Source organism: Meles meles, chromosome 18 (assembly GCF_922984935.1).
Source record: "Meles meles chromosome 18, mMelMel3.1 paternal haplotype, whole genome shotgun sequence".
NCBI lineage: Eukaryota > Metazoa > Chordata > Mammalia > Carnivora > Mustelidae > Meles > Meles meles.
In genome coordinates this window covers 7,158,375-7,166,000 of record NC_060083.1, presented here as the reverse complement: position 1 = coordinate 7,166,000, position 7,626 = coordinate 7,158,375, and positions in this window count along the sequence as shown.

Genomic DNA, 7,626 nt, shown 5'->3' with positions numbered 1-7,626 from the left:
AGCAGAGGGAGAGGGCCAGAGAGAATCTCAAGCAGGCTCCCCACTGAGCCCAGAGTGTGGCCTGGGGCTCGATGGAATGACCCGGAGATGGTGACTCCAGCAGAAATTGTCTCAGACGCCCAACCGACTGAGCCACCCAGGTTCCTCCCATCTCTGTATTTTTAAGTTTAGACTAAGTTCTGGGTGTTGCCGGTGATGGAGAGATATTCCCAGCCAAGCACATTCTGCAGAGAGTAACCGGGAAGGAAGGGCAGGGGACAGGAACTGGGGCTCTGCTCCTTTGGTAGACACAGTGTTATAGGAAAATGGTAGCTGTTTTATGACCCCCCACAGAACCAGGAGAGCAGCTTTGTTCTGTCTGTTTCTCCATCGTGCAGACCCAGGGCCAGAAGGATGGATCTCTCAAGGCAGATTTCAGCCACCCGTCAAAGCGTCTTGACAGCCCCTGGGGGCTGCGCTACCCGTGTAAATGGTGACGTGGGGAGGCAGCCTCTCTGGAAGGCCTTGGCCTGGAGGTCACCGGGAGGTTTGTACAGGGGAACCACTGCTGGGCAGAAGATGGTTCTAAGTCTATAAAACCTCTGATGTCCCTCCGCCGCCCCCCCGCCCCCCCCCCCCCGGCCTGTGATCCCAGAGCCAGCAGCAGTACCCGCTCCCGCCTGCAGGTGGCAGCCGCCGCGCAGTCGGCCTGAGTCTGGTCTGGCCGGGTCTCTTTCCACCTGAGGGGACTTAGAACCTCCTGGGGACAGAGGGGAGGGGCGGGACTGCTCCCCCAGCGATGTGGGCGTCCCTGGCCGTGGGTGTGGCCCGGGCCTGGGGGTGCTTAGGGCAACCGGTGCTTCTAGAGGGAGTGGCCGGCTTTCCCGTTGGTTTCCCGCGTCGTCTGTCACTGAGCCCTGCAGGGGCGGGGTGGGGTGTCCCCCAGATGCTGTGACGAACACTGGAGCACCCCGGGGCGGGGGGGGGGGGTGGGATGAAAAGTTTCCTCCCCAAAGGAGAGGGAGAGAAGACGCAAGAGCGCAGCCCGCGCGCAGGGGGAGGGGTAGGCGGTGATTCGCTCAGCAAACAGACCAGACCAAGCCGAGCGGGGCTGGGGAAGGTTCTAGAAGGCAGGGGCACGCGGGCCGCCCTTTCCATAGGCCTCCGAGGCTGGAGCACAGACCGCGTCGCTGCGGCCGGGCGGGGACGGTGAGGAGGGTGAGCGCGGAATCGGAGAGACAGCGGAGCCCTCGGTGATGAACGCGATGCACGCGCAGCAACGCCGTGGGTTTCCCGCCGAGTGGAGGCACCGCAACCCGCGGGGCGGACAGCGGCGTTTCAGAGGACGCCTGGGCCGGTGTCGGCGTGTTCTCCTTTGGCCTCGGCTTCCCGAGGCGGCGCGGGCCTGCACTGGGCTTTTCTAGCAAAGCGCAGGCAAAGGACAGCAGGGGGTGGGGTCCCCCCCCCCCCGGGTCCCTCCCCCCCCCCCCCCGGGTCCCTCCCCACTGCAAGCGCTCGGCCAGAGCGACCCAGCTCCTCCGTGGTTCCGTCCTCCCACGCCCGAGGCGGCCGGCGGAGCGGTGGCGCCACCTAGTGGAGACGGGCCCCAGCGCGCGGGAGGGGACAGCTGCCTTGCCGGACCCCACCCAGGGTTTGGCGGCGGTGGCCCTTGTGGCGGGGCAGCCCGGCACAGTGCAAACAGGCGAGCCAGGACACAGGAAGTGTGCGGTAGTGTCGCTAGGGCTCAGTCCCCACGGGCTGGGTACCCCTGGGCAGAAAGTTCCCATGATGCAGTCAGCCTGGCCGGACCTGAGCGGTGGCCTCGAAGCAGTCACTTCCCCTTGTCCCTTGTCGTTGTTTACGATTATGGAGGAAACTGGAAGCAAAGCTCACGCTGGAACTCGATTTTGTTGCTGCTGCTCTGGCGTGGCTGCAGTGCCGAGGCTCCGTGTGTGTGCAAATTTGCAAACGCAGGGTATGAGGCTAGGAACTGAGGTACCAAGGTAGGCAAGGGAGTAAGTCACAACGTCACAAGTCCTACTTAGAGGGGGTCAGGGGAATACAAACGTGTCCCCAGAGATGTGTACAATCAGGAGGCGACCTGTGGTGGATACCGATGACCAGCTCGGGCACGTGGGTGTCAAGTGCGTGTCTGGGGCCTGTGCACTCAGCACAGGGGCAGAGAGGGGCATGGATGGCGTCTGGGCAGAGCAGGGACAGATCGGAGTCGTGTTTCCAATAGGCCTAAGGAGGACTGAGCTGTAGGAGCCAATGTGAGTGGACTCGGCTGTGGCATCAGTTGCCTTGAACCCTAGACTCTTGGCCAAATGGCTTGTGACCCGTGTGTCCCCCCAGATCACCACATCTTTAAACCACTAAGCTTTAATGTCCAAATAGGGGCTTGAGTCAAACCACACAAGGCAGAAGAGCCTGACAAACTTGCTGCTTCCTCTTGCTGCAGGCCAGTGATGGATATCCCCACTGTCTTCATCTCGGGGGCTCGGAATGATTTAAGACACAGAACCGTTAATACGTCCTTACAGAGATGGCTAGAGGCGCGCGCGCACACGCACACGCACACACACACAGCCCATGTTCATCTTCAGCTGCAAATTTCAGGCAATGAATCAAAAGCAGCACGTCACCCAGGATTACAAGACAAAATAGAGCTTCAAGGAAGAAGGGTGGGGGGGACCCGGGCCCAGGGAGCCCCATATGCCCAGTGCCTGGGGCCACGGGCAGGAGTTCCAATCCCAGCCTACGGAGCTGTCTGGGGTTCCAAAGTTCAGGGGCCCCTCATCGTTGACAAGAGTTACTCCTGGCTTGAGGGCAGCCCAGCTGGCATCGCCACTCTGAGCCCCTCTTCAAGGAACACGGAGGAAGAGGGGGAAAGGAAGGCACAAGAGACACTCTCTTTAAGGCTTCCCCTGAGTACAAAGGACCAGCCAAGGTCACAGCTGACTTGTTGCTCTTCCCGGAGGGGATGGCCTCCCGCCATGTCCCACAGAACCCGTTTCTCGGAAGGTGAGAAAGAGCCTTGCGCACGAGCTGCACGCTTCTGGCCGCGGGAGATGATCTGCGGCCACAGATCTTATCAGGCGCATTTACTGATCACCCGTTACACTACACTTAAGACCCTGTTCCAGTCTGGATTTACTGTGGGACTGAAAGCAGGTCACTTATCAGGTAAAAACTCGGGTCATTCTAGCTTTCCAACAAGCGATCATCATGTATGTCGGCCGGCTGACGGCCTTGACTGCCTCCTGGGGCGGTGGTGGAAATGATCCGGGTAGTGTCCGTCAGGACGGTGCCTAACACAGTGCCTGGCAGGCATGGGCAAGTTCTCCTGTCATTCGGTCAGGAGCATGGTCAGGAGCCAGGCGCCAAGCCTCGGAGTGGGGGACAAGAGGGGCGCCCAGTCTGCCTCCTGCCTTGACTGCTCAGTGGGCTTCTCCCAGTGCGAGTTGTGACTGTGAGCACAGAGTATACCCAATCCTCCACAGCCCAGAGAGGGGCTCACATCCCCAACCTACACCCCTCACAGAAACCTGCAGGCCCTCCAGGGTGAGGCCAAGTGTGGCTCAGATAGCCACCAGCCGGTAGGCCCCCTGGGGAAACAAAGAAGGAGGAAATCAGAAGCTCCTAGCTGAGGATGATTATTCGATTATTCGAAAAGCCGAATTTTGCCCTGGGAATGGAGCCGGGATGCCCTGCAAAGGGGCACTCACAAAGTATGCCTTGCTGTTCAGGCCTCAACACCTGTTGTCCACGGGACAGAGACCCCCAGGCCCAAAATAGGCACAGCTGCTACGGAGGCTAATCGCACCCAGAGCTGAGGCCGAGCCCTGTTGGGAAATGTATGCCCACCCCGCTCCCCGCCCTCCCCACTCTGAGCCTTGAGGCCTCAGGACAAGAGTTCTCACTCCTGTTCCTGGTCTAGCCTTCTTGGGGACTCCTGCTTCTCCTAGTCCCCGTCCCTGGGCCCCGTAGCAGGCAGTTGGTAAGTGATAGATGAAGGAAGGAGCGTGTAAAGAAACTTCTAGCAGCAGAGGGCTCGGGCCCTGGAGCAAGGAGCTGTGGGACTCCAGACTTTGCACCGCAACAGCCTCCCTCAAGGGCCTCCTTTTTGATACCTGATTCTCTCCTCAGGCTTGGGAGCCAGTGTGAACTGCAAACACGCGTTGTTTCAGAAGGCCAGGAAATTCAAGTTCATGGCTAGGATGGCTCAGATTTGTAAAGAGCTCCCTGCTGGGTGTTACTCTTTATTCCAGATCCTGGGAGGCAGAGGGTCAGTATAGAAAGAACGTGTTTTCCCCAAGGACGCAGATTCCCACCAGTTCACTTTTCCTGCTGGGAACTCAGCTCCTCAGGGGCCCTGAGCTCCCACTGTGCACAGAGGCCTGCGCTCACGGCCCATAAAAGCGTGTCACCCCTCGCCTTCCTCCATGTCCCCTTACCCCTGGGTTTTGTGTTGTTTCTCATTGTTATTGTCTGAGTATTTGTATTTCCTCTCCTGTCCTCAGGGACGCAGGTTCCGTCTGTCTTCTACCTTTCTGTGCCTAGGTCACTGGGTGACCCGTGTTGGTGACACTGTCCACTTTCTTTAAGCTGCCACGACTCTCAGCAAGCTAGTGTCGGGTTTCTAGGGAAAGGCAGTCTAAGGGTATCTGTTAACCTGCTCCACTGACGCTCCATAGGACTCCCGAGTCAGGGCCATGTCTGATTTGATAAAACATGGAGAAGGCCCACAAATGCCCAGGTGGTGGGGCTTCTTGCTCCTCGCCGCCATGGAGAGCTTGAAACATCTCAGCTAAAAATAATCGGTGCCACCCTGGGCCCCCGGCTGCTGGTGGCCTGCCTCCAGGGGCAGGAGAGTCTCCGGAATGTCTCAGCATTGCTCAGGGTCACGGGAGCCCCGCTCGGCGCCAGCAGGCAGCCTCGGATGCTCTCGGCCTCAGCTGCTGTAACAGTGGGATTATTGGGGCAGAAATAGACTGCCGTGTTCTGGTGGCTTCCTCACCCCACATTCCCAGGCGCACCTTGCTTTATTAAGGCTCTCAGCTGTCATGGTGTTCCAGGCGTGGAGAAAGGAGAAGCAGCCCTCACCAGCTGCTGGCAGGCCGCAGAGCAGCCAGCGTGCCCCCATAAGGACATGTTACTCTTATTAGAAGCTGTGTCCCTCGCGTGTCCTCAAGGAGGGGGCCATCTGCCCATCATAAATCAAGATCTCATCTGGTCCAAATAAAGAAGGAGTCTAACCGTCTTAGTCGGCAGTCCCTTTATAGTTGACGGAGACTTTTTTTTTAATCCTGTGCTCGAGCATGTATTGCTTGTGTAATTAAAAAATGATAAAAGGTAATAAGAAATAGAATCTGCTGAGAGATTTGAGGCTCAGTAAAGAATTCAGAGAGTCCAAGGTTTCTGGATAGTGTAAGGATTACTGGGGGACGGGGACACAAATAAATCCTATGCCCAGGTCCCAGAAAAAAAAAATACTAAAAGAGGGAGGCCAGTTAGCAAAAGGAAAAGTAATCTGAAATGGCCCTTAATTTGGAGGTGGGGGGGTTCCACCTGAAGAAGTGAACCAGAAATGGAGGGACCCGTGCACCCTTTGTGGTCATCCGGTTTGGGGGCTCACGTGCAGAAGGGCCAGGAGATACCGAGAATGAGCCAAAGAGCACCCAAGTTCCTGCTACATGGTCACATGGCCGAGGGATGGCTGGCTGAGCTCCATGCAGGCTGAGCTGGTGGGCAAGAGATGGGTTTGGGGTCGATGCCTGGAGGAGTTAACACACACAGTCAACAGTCAGCAAGACAAAAAAAAATGCACCCTTTGGGTGTCATCAGCCCAATCCTAACCCACCTCTGCCCCACGCCCCATCTCCCCTGCATCCCCAGTGTTTCTCAGGTCTGTTTTGCCAGATGCTCTGGTAGGTAGTGCTTGGTGGTCTAAGAGTCTTGGGACCTAGAGAGCTTCTCGTCTCTGCCATTTTGACCCAGAACATATCACTCTACTTCAGCGTCTTCACCTGTCAAGCAGGGGGCATGGCCCCGCTCATCCTCGCCGCGCTGGCCCGCAGATGACGTGGGGGGCTGCGTGCTGAGAGCCCACGGCAAGAGTCAGTAAATAGAGCCTGAGATCATCTTCGTCCTCCCCATCCCTGGGCAAGGCTTCCCCTCTCCTGCTTCTGCGGCCCCATCAAGTCCTTATTCGGAATTTGGAAGGAGATCGTGTTTCATTTTCTAGAGAAACAAGGCTTGCGTCTTCTAGAGTCATATATAGAAGCCGTCCCTTGCTTCATGGAGCAGATAGACTGGCAATGTTGGGCATCACGTGAACTCTCAGAAAATTAGTTTTTCCATTTCATCCTTCACTAAATGGGAGCCTACTAGAGACAATCATGGACAGCTTCCAGAACCAGCTGCTCACCTCCTTTGTGAGAAACCCTGCGCGTTGCTGGTAGGAGGACATTATGGGGTCCCACAGCCCCGAAGGTTTTCATGTTTGTGGCCCCAGGTCTGTTAAGTCTGGAGTTCTGGAGAATACGTTTACTTCAAAGATGGCCCTTCCTTCCTTCCTCCTTCCTCTCTTCCTTTCTTATCTGTATCTTAGTATGTGTTTTTATAAGGACTATTTCAGAAAACGTAATCATAATATGACATTATACCTTGAAAATGAACAAGGACCCTATAGTGCTATCAAATATCGGGCCAGGATTCAAATTTCACCAACTGGTGTGTGTGTGTGTGTGTGTGTGTGTGTGTGTGCGCGCGCGCGCGCACACACACGGGCGTACACAAGGCCCATGCAGCCCATGCAGAGCAGTCAGTGGGCAGGTCTGTTAAATATCTTTTAACCTCTAATTCCTCCTTCCATTTCTTTTGTGTATTTTTCCCTGCAATTTATTTTTTGAGAAACTGGATTTTTTTTTTTTTTTCAGTCGACTTCCCCACATCCTGGAGTTCATCGGTTGACTCTCGGGTCTCTGTCTCCTGCATTTCCCGAGTGGTCACCAGATCAGCAGACGCAGTCAGACGGTGGGGCAGGAATTCTTCACGGGCAGCGGTGGGTACATCTGTCGGGAGGCATACGATGTCCAGTGGCCTGTATTTTTATGATCCCAGGAACCAGAAATCATCAGGTTGTGATGTTCCTAATTCAAACCCTGGTCGTGATGTTCCAGTTGTTTCATTTCCTTATGTACCAGTTTGAGGACCCTGGTAACAAGAAACCGTTTGCTTTCTGGGTCACCCACGTCCCATGGAAGGCAGCCCGTAGCCGTCCTTGTCATTCAGAACAGCACTGGGCCACCGCTGCCCCTTTGGTCCAGCCTCGGGCCTGGATCCTGGTCAGACTTTTTTTCCCCGCCATGACTCCTCTCCGCAGCAGGTGCCCCACAGAGACGTGCTACTGTTTAGTCTCAGTGTCACAGAAAGTATTGAAAGCAGGTCAAAGAGACGTGCTCTTGGAGACCGAATTCTCTGAAACCATTGACATGCCAAACCCGACATTGACATTGGCCTCCTTTCTAGTGACAGGTCCCAGGAGGCCCTGAACTCTGCGCAGGGTGCTGAGGAGAACTTCCCCGCCCCTCCCTGGGTCTGCGATGCCCACTGAGCATCTCCTCATTTTCTAGAATCAGACAA